This window comes from Carettochelys insculpta, chromosome 14, assembly GCF_033958435.1.
Source record: "Carettochelys insculpta isolate YL-2023 chromosome 14, ASM3395843v1, whole genome shotgun sequence".
NCBI lineage: Eukaryota > Metazoa > Chordata > Testudines > Carettochelyidae > Carettochelys > Carettochelys insculpta.
In genome coordinates this window covers 34,094,717-34,110,237 of record NC_134150.1, presented here as the reverse complement: position 1 = coordinate 34,110,237, position 15,521 = coordinate 34,094,717, and positions in this window count along the sequence as shown.

Sequence of the window (15,521 nt, the reverse complement as noted above, 5' to 3'; positions counted from 1 at the left end):
TTGTGTGGTTTGCCCAAACTTTTGTATGTGATTGTGTTTTGCTTGACCAAGCTCACTCTTATTATAAGTAGAGCTGCACTGTGCAGAGGATGAAAACTGTGTTCAATTGTATGTTGAGATTTTAAAATTAGGCTTTGTTGTGAATTGGAATGAAACCTGAAAAATTCAGAATTCTCTACCAAAGAAAATTCTGAATATTTTTTTCAGACTGGCTCATTTGAAATGCTATGTTTTGATTTTTGACTTGGTTATTTTATATTGTGGAAATGCTAAAATTTGACAAATTCAAAATATAGGTGGTTTCAAAACGACAAAGTTAAAATATTTCCATCTGAAAATTTCACAATTATGGAAACATTTTCACAGTTTTCCTGCAAAACAAAGTTTTAGTGGAATTCTGATGAGCATTGCTGTTTTGATGGAATTATTCTCTAGTGGAAGATAGTTTAGTCAGAGTTACTTCATCCAGCTGTAATTATAAACAAAACAATTAATTTATCTCAGGCAGCAAGATCCAGGAACAAGACACACATACTTTAAAAAGTGCACTTTGCAATTATCTACCTAACCTCAGTAAAGAAGCCAGATTCTCAGCTGGTGTGAATCAGCTTAGCTTGATTCCAATGGAGCATGGATTATTTACCACCTTTGTGAATCTGACCTTAACATTGTCCTCTATATGGTGAAAGAAAATTTAGCAATACTGTTGCTCACCTTCATATTGCCACAGCACTGAAAAATTGAAGATGCTTCTAAATGTAAACAGAAAACTGTAGCTTGGTTGCTGGGAAAATAAAGCAAATATATGTGATGTGATTTTTCCACACTATAATCATGGAAATATGGTAGGGAATTCATAGTGCTACAAAACTGTACAACATTAATTCACAGAATTAATTATATTTTCCCTCTACTGATATCTGAAGTTCCCAACTCAGGCAAAACCCACTGTATTTCTCGTGTTGACTTTAAGGAAACTTTTAAAATCAGAAAATCTTCTGGAAAATTATTGCAATGGCTCTTTGTGAGACTCTAGTTATGATACTTTGGTTGTTAGGAGGGAAAAAAAGCACTGCATGTTTGTGAATGGTGAAGGAATGTTGAGGTCTCTGGTTAGCTCTATATAGGCCATCAAGGATGAGTTGTCCCTTAACAGCATGATTGATTATGTCTTGAAAAAATATACTTTACCAGATGGATAAGGCAACCATGCAATTACAGAACTGAACTGTGCTGAGAGTGTATTCCTTCTTGCCAACTAAAAGGGAAATCTGGTAAAGATATCCTGGAATTTAAAGCAGCATTATGTAAGGCTGAATTCTGTTTGCCAATGCAAACCTATTTTGTTGGATAATTTGTACAGTCCATTTGTCAATAGTAACAGTGTTCTGGTGACATTTCTTAGAAGGAGAGTTCCTAAATCAACTGCTTTTCTTGCTTGATTTAATTTTATAAGACAGTTTGAGACAATTATTTTCCAGGAAAAAAGGAAGATGAAACTTTGTGGTATTTGCTTACCTCTGCTGTGCTACAGGCACATGAAGTTCAGCTCACAGCAGAGATAGAAATTTGCTATAAATGATATGAGACACTCTCACTTCCTTAAAAGGGTCTACTTAGCTTGACATTATTTAATGAGTAATTCATCTAGAAACTCCTTGTTCTTAGATGTCTAGAGAAATACATCCCAAAATTTATTCATCCTTGCAGGATTTAATGATAAATTGATGATTTAGGGATATCTCCAACTTCTATCCAAGTTAATGGGAGACTTTCCATTGACCACAGGGGGAGGTGATTTGAGTGCTCAGCTCAACCAAGCAGTAGAAGTTTCTTTTCTATTTATAAATAAATAAATAAATAAATACTATCTGATACCTTGGGTTCAGAGTCTCTCTTATAGATGATGATTGTGTAAACAATCAATCTCTATTTTAAAAAAATATTTTATGTTAAGAGCGGAACAAAAAACAGACACAAATGCAGCTCCTGCCCCTTCAAATTCTGTGAGCTTCCAGGTTCTTGGTACTTAGATCCAAACTGCATCCTGTTATTTTGGATTGAGATTAGGCTGAAAGTGCCTGGGCCCTGGTTCTTGTTTGAATACAATCAGTTGGACTGCAGATACTTGGAATCCAAATGAGGGAAGTAAAATAAAATCTAGTTTCCTGGAAATCTTTTCAGTGTTGCAGAGATGTCATCAAGCAGATATTGTGGCGGTATTTCAGGAAGTCCATTTTCTAGGGATAGCAGGAGAAGGAATCTGCTCTGTTTTATAAATCCCTCTGTTTTATAAAGAAATGCATCCTTAGCCATTGACTCCCCCAGTTCTATGAGGAATTAGTAGCCAGAGGGTATGTCTACACTGCAGCTAGGAACAAGCTCTGGGGTAGACAGGCTTGCACTAGCATGGCTCAAGCTAGTGTGCAGAAATAGCTGTTGGAATGTTGCGGCTCTAGCAGAAACTGAGGCTAGCCACCTTAACTCAGACACATGGCAGTGGTGGGCTGCCACCAGAATCACACAAGCCGAATGCCTATTTTTAGTGCTCCAACTTGAGCTTTGCTGGTGGAAGTGTGCCCATGCCTTCTGGGATGATCACTTATGCCCAGCGGTAATATAGACAGAGGCTGAAAGTACACCACCTACTTCAAAAAGAATTCTCTCCTTTGTTTGGGAACCTAGCACTTAGAGACTTCTGTCCATTGCTTCTAAACTCCATAGCTCTACCATTATTGGTGTCAGTCATGATCCGAGGGAACCTGACAAGGAGCTTGGGGGAAACCAAACAAGATATTCTTTGAGGGGCTGTGGGAGGGGAGAGGTAACAGGCTTATCTGGCTGAAGAACTCTTGAATGTTACTGAGGCATCTAGTCCCCCCTGGTTACTTGGTCTTGGTGCAACACTAGGAAAAGAAGATCAACACAATTACCCTGGGCACTAGGCACAGTCTGGTGTCTAAGTACCAGAGAGGGTGCCACAACAATCATAAATGCAAAGAGGAAAAGAAAAACTAAAAAGCAATATCTCCTTGTCCTTTGCTCTCGGTGCTCTAAAGGGATCTCACAAAACTCTAATTGCTTTGTGAAAATATATGATTCTATTTTCTGGATGTGTGCAAATCCTGACAGATTTCTGCAATGTGAAATGCTGCTACTCAGAATATAACACATTGTGCATAATGTTCCTCTAACAAAGACTATGCTAATTTATTACTCAATTCATATGTTTGATTATGAACACCAGTTTCTGACCTATTTGGACCCTCAGACAGAAACAAGTAATAATTGTATTTATATCTGGTCTTTCACCCAAGGATCTGAAAGTGCTTTTCAAAGGTAAATGTAAACCCTCATTTTATTGGAGCGAAATCTGAGGCTTAAGGAAAATAAGGCCTACTGCATGTGCAAGTCTGTGACTGATGGCATGAACTGGGCACTCGTATACATGCAAACATCTAGTTATAGGCAAATCTGATAATTATAAATGACCAATTATTGTTTGATTCAGTGGGTCTTACCCATGAAAGCTCATTACCTTATAAATAAATTAGTTAGCCTTGAAGGTGCAACAGGGCTGCTTGTGATTTGTGAAGCTACAGACCAACACAGCTACCCACCTAGATCAATTATTTGTTATCCAAAGCATCTACCATGTGCTAGATACTCCAAAGCTAGTAGTGGAGACATGGTCCTTGGCTCAGCAAGCATAACATTTAAAATATAATCTGTCCAATGGGCTGGAAATAATCAACCACACAGGGGAGACAGAAGAGTGTTTCCTCTTCCTTGGTCCAATAGGAGGTGAGCTAAGCTTGCTTCTCTGAGAATGTGCAGCCTGTTGTGAATTACTAGGCAGGCTGTAAGTGAAATTGAAATAATAGTGAAGTGGGCTGAAGTGGTTAATATTTGTTAAATATCCTGATCTGGGACTTTGGTCTTGTTGTCAACACGGTTATTTTACAGGTAGCATTCCTGATAACTGATTGTATTCAATGAGTTAAACTAGTAGTAAAACAGTAAATGTTTCAGCCACTGTCCATGGAGTACAATGTGCTCTAGGCAGCTTGGAGATTAGAGAGCCATTTTATTAGTTAATTACAGTTTGAAGAGATCAGCTGATAGCTGTAGAGGTCAGGCCCACGAGGAATAAAGCTTCAGTTGACCTGGGCTCTGAGATTCACTGCCACAGCTTTGGGTTTTGTTTAGCCCTCAATTTGTGTGAACTCTGTGGTTCTGGATTATTTTATCTGGGATTGCATCATTGGCTAAGAATTGACATAGCATATCTGAGTGACCTCACTTTCCCCTGCTAGCTCAGGTAAGATTTAAGGAGCACAAGAAGCTCATATTTACAGAGCTGAAAAGTCCTCCATGGTCAACAGTGGGTTGGAAAAATTCTCCAGTGTGGTACCCTTGAGACTTGACTGATGCAGAATGAGCAAATTTGCCAGACCATTAGAGGGCAATGTTATCTAGCAGCATTACTAACACCTCCACATCTTACTGGGCTCCCTAGAAGACATGCATGGGTAAAGTACAACTAAATAACAGCACAGAACACTGAGAGCCAGGATTGGTGACAGTAAACACATTTTGTGGGTCAACGGGAAGCTTCACCACAGCCATGATAAGTGGTCATCTGCCTAACTAAAATTATGCTGGATTATGGATGTTGCTGGATGTAGTAGTAGTAGGCATCCTTCAGTCTGCATAGACTATGGATTGCGCCCTTTATAGTTTAAATTGAGGACTTCATTTACAGCGTCTACTGTGACTATGAAGACCCACACGAGAGTGACAGTCCTTGCTGCATCTGTTGCATGTGTAATGGGTGTCTGGCAGGTCCTTACTGTGCTTTCTGTGAGCTCGCTTCTCTTCTGCTAGCTGTCTGATCCTCATCTCGCCCTTCTGAAGGCCCTTGTGTAACCCCTGCCTCCATCTTCCGCGGTCGTTTGCTAGTTCTTGCCAGTTGTCCAGCTCGATGTCTACCTCTCTGAGGTCTCTCTTGCAGACATCTTTGTAGCGCAACTGGGGGCGTCCGGGAGGTCTTTTGCCAGAGGCTAGCTCACCATACAGGATGTCTTTTGGAATCCTTCCATCATTCATCCTGTGGACGTGGCCAAGCCAGCAGAGCCAACGCTGCCTGAGGAGGGTGTGCATGGTTGGGATTCCAGCTTGCTGGAGGACGGCGGTGTTGGTCACTCTGTCCTTCCATGATATTCCAAGGATGCGCCTGAGGCAGCGCAAGTGGAAGACGTTCAGCCTCTTTTCCTGGAGGGCATACAGGGTCCAAGTCTCGCTGCCATAAAGGAGGGCGTTGAGGATGCAGGCTCTGTAGACTTGCATTTTGGTGTGAGTGTACAGCTTGTTGTTATTCCACACTCTCTTGCTGAGTCTGGACAGAGTTGTGGCCGCTTTCCCGATCCTCCTATTTAGCTCAGTGTCCAACGACAGTGTGTCAGTGATGGTGGACCCGAGGTAAACGAACTCGTGGACGACCTCTAACGTATAGTTGTCAATGCTGATTGATGGGGATTCAGCAACATCCTGACCAAGTACGTTTGTCTTCTTTAGGCTGATGGCAAGCCCAAAGTCCTTGCACGCTTTGGAGAACTGATCCAGCAGTTTTTGAAGCTGGTCTTCTGTGTGAGACACTACAGCAGCATCGTCTGCGAACAGCATGTCTCTGATGAGGACTTCCCGCACCTTAGACTTAGCTTTCAGCCTTGCAAGATTAAACATTTTCCCATCAGATCTTGTGTGCAACAAGATACCCTCTGTTAAAGATCCAAAGGCATGCTTCAGGAGGAGTGCGAAGAAGATCCCGAACAATGTTGGAGCAAGCACGCATCCTTGTTTGACGCCGCTCCTGATTCTGAAAGCATCCGATAAAGCGCTGTCATATTGGATGGTTCCTCTCATGTCTTCGTGGAACGACTGGATCATCTTGAGTAACTGTGGAGGACAGCCTATCTTGTGGAGCAGTCTGAACAGACCATCCCTGCTGACCAAGTCAAAGGAATTGGTCAGGTCAATGAAGGCTATGTAGAGTGGTTTCCTCTTCTCCCTGCATTTCTCCTGCAGCTGCCTTAGAGAGAAGACCATGTCAACGGTAGACCTCTCTGCGCGGAATCCACACTGCGATTCGGGGTACACCCTCTCAGCAATCTTCTGGAGTTTGCCAAGGATGACGCAAGCTAACAGTTTACCAGTGATGCTTAGGAGGGAGATTCCACGGTAGTTGTTGCAGTCGCTTCCGTCTCCTTTGTTCTTATACAATGTTACAATGTTAGCATCGTGCATATCCTGTGGACCCTCACCCTCTTTCCAGCACAGGCACAGTAGCTCATGTTGGAGTTCCAGGAGTGTGTCCGCAGCACACTTGATTACCTCTGGTGGTATACCATCCTGGCCAGGGGCCTTTCCTGCTGCAACACTGTCGATGGCTCTCTTCAGTCCATCCACAGTCGGTTCCTGATCCAGTTCGTCCATTACTGGTAGGAGCTCGACGGCATCGAGGGCTGCATGAACCACAACGTTCTCGTGTGAGTACAGCTCGGAGTAGTGCTCAACCCAGCGCTCCATCTGCTTGGCTTTGTCAGCGATGATTTCACCAGATTTGGATTTCAGAGGTGCCATCTTGTTCTGGGTGGGTCCTAATGCCTTCTTCATACCCTCGTACATTCCTCTGAGATTACCAAAGTCAGCACAGGTCTGGATGCTGCTGCACAGCTGGAGCCAGTGGTTGTTGGCACAGCACCTGGCTGTCTGCTGTACTGTTCTTCTGTCTGCTCTAAGTGCTTGCTGGGTACTCTGGCTTGGTGAGCGTTTGTACTCCAGGAGTGCAGCATGCTCCTTTTCAATGACTGGAATCATCTCATCGGAGTTAGCTTCGAACCAGTCGTTCATGTTTCTAGCTCTTCTTCCAAACACCAACAAGGCCGTGTTGTAAACTGTATCCCTCAGATGTTGCCATCTGAATGTCACATCGGCGCCCCCAGGGCCGCTGCGCAGATTTTCCTGGAGGGTCTCTCTGAACTTTTCAGCTTTCGCTGAGTTTGCTGTCTTTCTGGCATCAATGCGGGGTCTTCCAGCAGGTTTAGAGCGGTACAGCTTCTTGGGTCTCAGCTTGAGCTTGGAGCAAACTAACGAGTGATCTGTATCACAGTCAGCACTATGATAGCTGCATGTCAGAAGGACGTTTTTGAGGTTATTACGCCTAGTGATGACCACGTCTAGTTGATGCCAGTGCTTCGAGCGTGGGTGTCTCCATGACACTCTGTGCTGGGGCTTCATTTGGAAGAATGTGTTTGCGATGCACAGATTGTGGTACATACACAGTTCAAGGAGACGCTGCCCATTGTCATTCATTTTTCCCACACCGAAGTGTCCTAGGCAGGAAGGCCATGAGGCCCAATCAGCTCCAACTCTTGCATTGAAGTCACCCAAGATGTACAGTTGTTCACGAACAGGGATTTGCGCTACAGCAGCACTAAGCACGTCATAGAACTTGTCTTTTGCTTCTGGTGTGGTGTACATGGTTGGAGCATAAGCGCTGATCAGGTGGACGGGACTGACGCAAGTTTGAAGTGTGGTCCGAAGAAGTCTTTCTGATCCGCCCGTGACTAAATCCACCATTTGTAGAAGGGTGTTTCTGACAGCAAAGCCAACACCATGCTCTCTGGGTTCTTCTTGGGCTTTACCCTGCCAGAAAAAGGTGTAGTCCTTTTCCTTTAGAGATCCCGAATCTGCGAGTCACGTCTCTTGCAGTGCAGCAATATCAACTCAGAGCCTCTTCAGTTCCTCATTGATGACAGCGGTCTTTCGGGTGTCACTTATGGCCTGAAGATATTCAGTCAAGCCGGTCAGCATGGTCCGCACATTCCAGCAAGCAAGCTTGAATTGTTGATGTTTCTCATTTCTTGTTGATTTTCTTATTGGTTTGCCTGGTGCCCAAATTTCAGTCACTTGTCAGGTTTGGGAACCTTCAGCCTCACGCACCCAGTGAGGCAGGTGAACTGTGGCGGGACAGTACCCTATTGGCTGGGGGCTGCCCAGCTTGAGGAGGGCGGTGACTGTCCAGTGAGATGCGAGGATCTCTCCCACGGTCGAAGGCAACCCCTGGCGCTCGTTCTCTACGCCAATCGAGCAAGAGCTTATAACCGGTATCTGTTGCCTCCCATGTTGACGCAATGCTGTTCAGCGATGCCGGAGTACCTCTCCGGGCGCGAGCCTGGGCACTTACTATGGAGACTCTGGGCTGCCCAGACACGAGTGTCCCCCTCTTAGCTTTACTGATATAGTCCAAAGGAGAGGATAATCTCCACATCTGGTACCAGCTCAGCTGCAGGAGTTGCCGGGACAGTGCCAGAAGTTGACACCGAACCGCCTTCGGACTCCACTCCGGATTTTCTGTCAGGGTTTACTCCCTTAGCCTTGCTCCTTCCCAGGATAACCCACAAGGCAGTGGGGTGTGGAGAATGTGGTTAAGGATCCCACTACTTCATACCTCCCTGTCACCACGAGTCACCATAGCTCCCTGTGGAGCAATGACCTCATATCCCTGGGACCTTCCTCCCTACCTTTCGCCCCCCACCCCCAGCTACCATCACCATAGGACCCTCCCCAACCCACTACTCCCATCTGCTCCCATGTCCGCCCTCCTCACTGCACTGGCCCCTCTCCCCTCAGCTGCTCTCAGCGCCCCCAGGTCCACTTTCCCCCATTGCTCTTCAGGCTCTTCTCTTCAGAGACTGCTTTTCTTGATAGTGCTACCTTGCAGGGCACAAGTGGAACACCATACCTGAACAGGACAACAAACACGGGGCTCCTCCCTCGGCGAACTCCCAGAGACAAACTCCCTTCCCTGTTAGCTGCTGCCCCCTGTTCGCTGCTCACAGTGTTCGCTGAGAGCTCCCTTCTTACAGGGAGAGCTGCTAGCTGGTTACGCCTGGCTCAAAGCCTTGCCTCCAGGCTAATCAGCCCTTGAAGGCTCACCTGGCAGGAAACTCCCCCAATTCACACCTTGCAAACTGCTCCTCTCTGCACCACACAAACTCAGGCACACAGGCAGCTGATCAAACTGCCCTTCTCTGCAAAGTAACATAGCTGCACAGACAGACAGACATTCACCCACCAGCTCACCACACAGCCCCCCAAATCCCACACTCACCCAAGCTCCTCTAGGACGCTTTGCCCAGAGGCAAACTCCCTTCTCTGTTAGCTGCTGCCCCTGTTTGCTGCTCAGCTGCACCCTGAGCCCCACCCAAAGCTACTAACTCTTCATCTGGCTACAGGTGTCCCTGGAGCCCCACAGATCTGGTGCGGTGCATACATACAGGGAGCGCAGGACTGGGCCTGGAAGCCATGCAATCTGAGCCAGCACGCTGCAAGCAGCCTCTGTGGGTGCTGCCATCCTCACAGCCATACCAGATGCCCCCAAACCACTTGCCACCACTGACATCCCTTGATCTCGCCCCCCAGCTCCTCATGCTGCAGCGGGTCCCTTAGCTCCCTCTAAGCTCCCCCTTTGAACTCCCCTCTCAAAACTCCCTCCTGTTAGCAACCACCCTGTTCGCAACCCCCGGGTCACAAGCTCCCTGGTCACTCACCAGCAGGGCTTTAGAGCTCTGGCCTACCTGAGAGAGCCCCTCCCTCTGATGACCGCTCAGCCAATCGGCACACAGCCTGATGTTGCTGGATGAGTGGTGGCCTAGAGAGGTTCAGCCTGTGCTAGTACTTCTGTAGCATCAGTGGTTTTTCACTGTCAATATACTTGCTGAGAATTCTTACTGGGTCAGAGGCATTGCCATCAAACTGGAATGGTAAAACTGTCACCTAGGAGAGAGTCAGCTAAGGACCATCACAGATTGGTCTGCCAATTGATTAGGGAGACCATCAGAAGGTAATAGATGTAAAGTAAACTGCATTATGTTCAAAGAGACATAGGTTGTCATAAGAGCAGCGGCAGGGCGGATATATCCTTCGTGATGCTTATAGCTGGTAATCACTTTATTAACAGTGTTTTGTCCTAGCTTTTAAGCAAGCACACCTGCCAGTGGCTCAGCAAATACTGGACGTACAAAGTGGTGCTTCCAAGGTGCAGCCTGGGCTGTGTATAGCACTGACTGGGGAACACTAACAGAAAAGATAATAAATACGTTCTGCTGGTGCTTGAGATGACAGTTCTATCTCTGCACAGAGGCCAGAGAAAATAAATGTGATTGACTAAGATTGGATTATTGCTCTGGTCCTCCCTTGAGGGCAAGGAGTTGGGAAATGGCCTGGCTCACCATGGACTACAGCCCCAGGAAGGTGTGTCTAGCTGCAATAACAATTTGGCTACAGCCTGCAAGCCTCTGGCAACAGGTGCACCGGAATGGGAGAAGCACAAGCTTAACCATTTAAAAATGTGTAATGAAAAACCAGAGTTCCACCTCTTCCTTGCTCTTCTGTGGGAGGGTCTATATGGCATGAGCGGAATGCCTCAGTCCACCACTCTGTCACTACAGCTGGGCACCGCTTTCCCCACAAAGCATGCTCACTACGTGCACAGACACAGTTTAGCCCTGTGTGCATGTGTATGTGTTCAGGGCAGGGTGGCTTGAAGCATAAGCTGAACAAACTTCACAGCTGTTTTCCCAAGAATCAAATCCAAATACAGGCAAACCCCGGTTATCCGACCTCTGGTTAACCAACTCTTCATTTTATCTGACACCGTCCGAGGTAGTGTGGGATGAAACTGAATGTTTGATAACTGTTGGGGCTAGATAGTCTCCCCCAGCACATTACAGCTGGCAGCGTGCCCTGGGCAGCCAGCAGTGGCTCCCTGCCCGGGTCGGCTGGGGCTCCACATGACCTGGGAATGGCTGACCGCTCAGGGCAGCATGGGCTGTCTGCCAAGGGAGCTGGCTAGGGGAGATGGTGCCGGCCCACCCAGGGCCAGCTGGGGTTCCCTGCCCTAGGACCAGTGGCAGCTGTGTGCCCTAGGGTCGGTTGTGGTGGCTCCGTGCCCCAGCCGCCAGGGCTCTGCACTCTAGGGCATGCAGCGGCTGCCCACCCAGGAAGCCAGCTCTAGGGAGCCAGCTGGGGCAGCCAGCAGAGTGTCCCTGGCCAGCCAGTGTTCACTGCCGTGGGGCTGGCAGCAACAGACAGCTAGGGAGCTGGCTCCAGGGAGGCAGCCTGGGGCAGCTGGCACTCCATCCCAGGTCAGCCCCCAGGAGCTGGCTGTGATCGTTTGAGAAGAGGCCCAGGAGGCCTCCCTCACCCGACCTTCCCCTCCATGACCCCCAACCCACCCTGGCTTAACTGACATTTTCACGTATCTGACCATTATCAGATCTCAATTATATCAGATAACTGTAGTTTTACTGTATCTGTTTTGCACTGCAAACATGCTCTCAGTACATACCTGTACTTTATATACTCAGGGTAGCACACTAATAAAATTTTAAATCAAAATGTGGTTACCATTAACCTAACCAGGTTAGCCCAAACCCTGTGGAGTATCATTAATAATGTCAGAGAGAGGAAGGAGAAGCTCTGATGCAGTCAGCTATTCATAGGACATGGAGTATAACTAGTTTCTAGAGAGCCCCTGTGAACTCTGGGCAAATATTTTCAATCACATTTCTTTCCTAGCAAATCAACTTGTATGAAAGTCACATCCACTAAATCTGTCTCATAAGCGTTTTATCTAATTCCAGTTTTTCAAACATTTTACAGGGTTGTATTTTTGGTAGTTTGGTATAAATCCAGTTATTCATTCATGGGTGAAATCTGAACAAGATGGAGGGCACTGTGATGCTTGGAATTGCCATTGTTTTTTATGTGCTGGTCTATAACTAAAGGGACAAAATAAATTCTAGATCGATTTCTGCTACCCTGTTTATATTCCCTCCCTCCCATTCTACTTTTCTTTGGATGCTTGGCAAATCCACAACCGCTGCCAAAGCTGTTCCTTGTCTGAACATTAAATATATGTTTCTGCACAAACTGCAAATTCCTCTCTACCCTATGCTTGGGTGATATGCCTAGATTGTGCTGGCCATATGCCTGGTATTGTGCATGTTCCTTGAATATTCCACAGGAAATCCCACCCAGTTTTTCCTTTCTGCATCACCCAATGGTTGTTAAACTTGGGTTATTTTCTAGCTTCTCCTCCTTAATGTCTGACAGGCTACTTAAACCTATTGATCTATTATTAAATTTATAGACACAACTTTCGTGGTCTGAAGAGTACTGAACCATACATATGTAGTACCCAGAGGCACTGAGACCTCATACTCGGGTGAGTGGAGTCTCTGCCCTACAGCCTTAGCTCAGTGCCCATTGGCCTTTAGCTCATGTGGTAGAGCACAGGGCTTTAGTCCCTCTGATTGCAGGTTCACTCGCTAGGGCTGGTAATCTGGATCTTTTGGTGTTACACATAAAAACTCTTCCCTAACCACAGATGACAATTGAAGGCTTATATCTGCCATTCTCTTATATGTCATCTCCAAAATTATCCCTTCAGGCCAAAGTGTATTGGTATAGCTAGGACCCATATTATGCAGCTACACTGTTCCACACCCAGGTCACATCCTGGACCAGATACAGAGATGTGATAATAGAAGTGCATCATGTGTCATTTCTTTGAGCATAGAGGTAACTCCCTTAGTTGCAGAAAGACTGGAAATTGTTGCCCCCACTGAATGAGGCAACACTTCTCCATCAGCCGCAGCAGAAAGGAATGGAGAGGCAATAATATAATCTCTTTGGAATACAGAAAGTAAATACTTATCTGGTAGATAGTTGGTAGACATAAATTAGCCCAGTGAAATATGCTCCTAGTGGGATGAATCTTTACTTGAAGTGGAGAGAAACTTCTATAAAATGACTATGCCTTAACTGAAATAACTGGAGATGTTGGGGATTTTCACACCATTTATTATTTGTTACCAAATGCCCTTTCTGCTGTACAAATGTGTCATTTCCAAATATAGCTATGATCGCACCCCAGGCCCAGGGACAAGGTGGGAGGGGGCTGGGATCCCCACCCTTGGAAGGGGCATGGTCAAAAGTGGAAGGAGCAGGGCTTATTACAGTCAACCCTGGCTGCCCCCACTGCATGTGGAGTGGCAGCACAGTGTTTCAAGGTGGCTGAGAGCTTAGGCTCCCTTTAAGATGCTGGGCCTGCATGCAACTGCCCCTTTGCTCCTCCCCACCATTCTCAGGCCTGACTATGACAGACTACCTTCCCCCATGAGCTTACAAATCCAACCACCAGAGGAATGTTCCATTTTATGCAATGTTCTACTGCATTTATGGGGAGATCGTACAAATTGTACAATTTCCTGATTTGTACCCATTTCCTCATGACATTTGAATAACTGAACTCAAGCTCAATGTACATTAGCGTTTGAGCCTGCTGGGTAGCTGTAGCAACTGTTTATCACCTGTCAAAGATAGGAGAGAAGTTGGTCATCGGTTCTAGGGATATGTCAACCTTAATGAAAGTTTCTGGATTTCCTTGGCTCTCAGCAAAGTTTGAGCAGTGTATTTTTTGATGGCAAAGGATTAACAGGTAAAAGAAAAGCATTATGACAAGAAATGTCATAGCCTAGAGCTAAATACATGAGAAAAGGAGAAATTCAGCAATTAATTTGCTCAGGACATCAAATAATTCATACAATAGGCATGGAAGCAAATAATTTGTTGGTGTTAAATAGGAGAAGTGGGGAAAAGGAAATTTCTCTTTTGCTACTTGTTTGTCTGCTAAAGAAATAAGGAAAAAGACTTAAATCTACAAATAGTTCCCGGACAGGTAAAGTTGTGAGAGTGAGAGAAAAATAGTAAGATAATATATGAAGAATTACAGAAAAACTGCTGAGTTTAACTAATGCTGTTTGCTGTTTCCCCTTTCACTTTTTGTCTATCTTGCCTCTTTAGACAGAGCCTATCAGGGTGAGAACAGTGTCTCAGTGTTTGTGCGGTGCTTACACCAATGCTGTCCCAATTGTGTTTGGGACTGATCAATGTTCCTGGAATAATAGCAAATAATATTTCCACCAATTTCATGTGATCATCTCGCTGCTAAAGAGTTCATATGGGTGTCTAAAGCAATGGTTGGCAACCTACAGCCTGCATATGCCCCGGCTGTCCTTCTCCTCCAAGTCCCTCTCTTGCACAGGGGCACTGGAGCCCTGTACTTCCTATGCTACCACCCTCCCTCCGAGCATTTTCAGTGTGCAGATTGTCAGATTCATGCTCCATCTCTACTCCTCCTGCTCTTTCCCAGAGCTGCAACCCTGTGAACCAGTTGTTCACAGCATTCCAGCTCTGGGAGGGAAGAAGAGGAACAGGTAAGTCAAAGGGTTCTGTGTCCCAATGTGTGAGAGACATGTGACGCAGAGGAAAGCAAATGGTGGGGCTCTGGTAGATCCCCAGTGGGCTGGTGATCCCTAATCCACAGGTTAGATGAGCAAAATAGGTTTCTAGCACTTTCTGTCTCAAGGAGCAGAAATAGTAAATTATTCACTGCAGTTTGTGAGAGTGCACTAGATTTGTCCTTCGTAAAACTCTGAAGAAGTGTATGGAAAAATTCCTATTGATGTAGCTGATGCTGCGCCCAGCTCTGAGTGCGAGCATCAAAATTACACTGATTAATAGGACTATAGCCCATGTCATAGCAGCATGGGGGAAACTACCCTGAGATGACGTGCACACTGTGGCCAAGCAAAAGACTTGTTTTACTGCTTCTTACATCTCTCTACCCTGCATATATGCCCTTCTATATGTTAGGTGCTCATTCAAAGTTGATAGGAGTGCTCAGCATTCAGTGGGAGCAGGAACAAAATTCACAGTCTTGCTTTTATTTCAGCAAGGGAATGTAATTGTCCACCCCCCCCACCCCCGACCTCCATTTTCCCTGCTCAGAGTTGGGTTTTTGTTCTAGTAGTTTCTAAAATGTTATATTTAGCTCCTTTTGCAGTGAGATAACTGTAGCAATCAGCTGTTAATTACAGGCAAGGTTCAAACAGTTCACCCTGCCTCTGTGGTATCTGGAAGTTATAGCCCAAGATCTCAGAAGAAACTTTGGACCCACTTCACTAGTTGAAACAAGTTTTTGATTGTTGTCTTCTTTAATCTTTCCCGTGTCTCAGTGTTAGATCAGAAAGGCCACAGAATGCTGGAAACGCCTGGAAATTTGTTGCCTTTTCCTCTTGACCCAGTATTTATTACTCAGGTACATTTTTGAGTGAAATTAACGTGGATCCTGCACTATGCCATACACCTATAGATTTGCAAGGTACTGCAGGTCCTCCACCTCTGTTGACTTCAGTAGGAATGGAAGGGCCTTGCATGTTTCAGGAACAGACCCTGAAACAAAGCACATGAGTATCTAGAAAATGGTTTTGCACTGATACCGCCACCATTCAGTCAAGAATCTAAAAATGCTTTACAAATAATAGCTCACACTAGGCCAAATCCCACTGGACAGCATAGGTGGGACTGCAAATAGGGTTGCAAATGGGGTT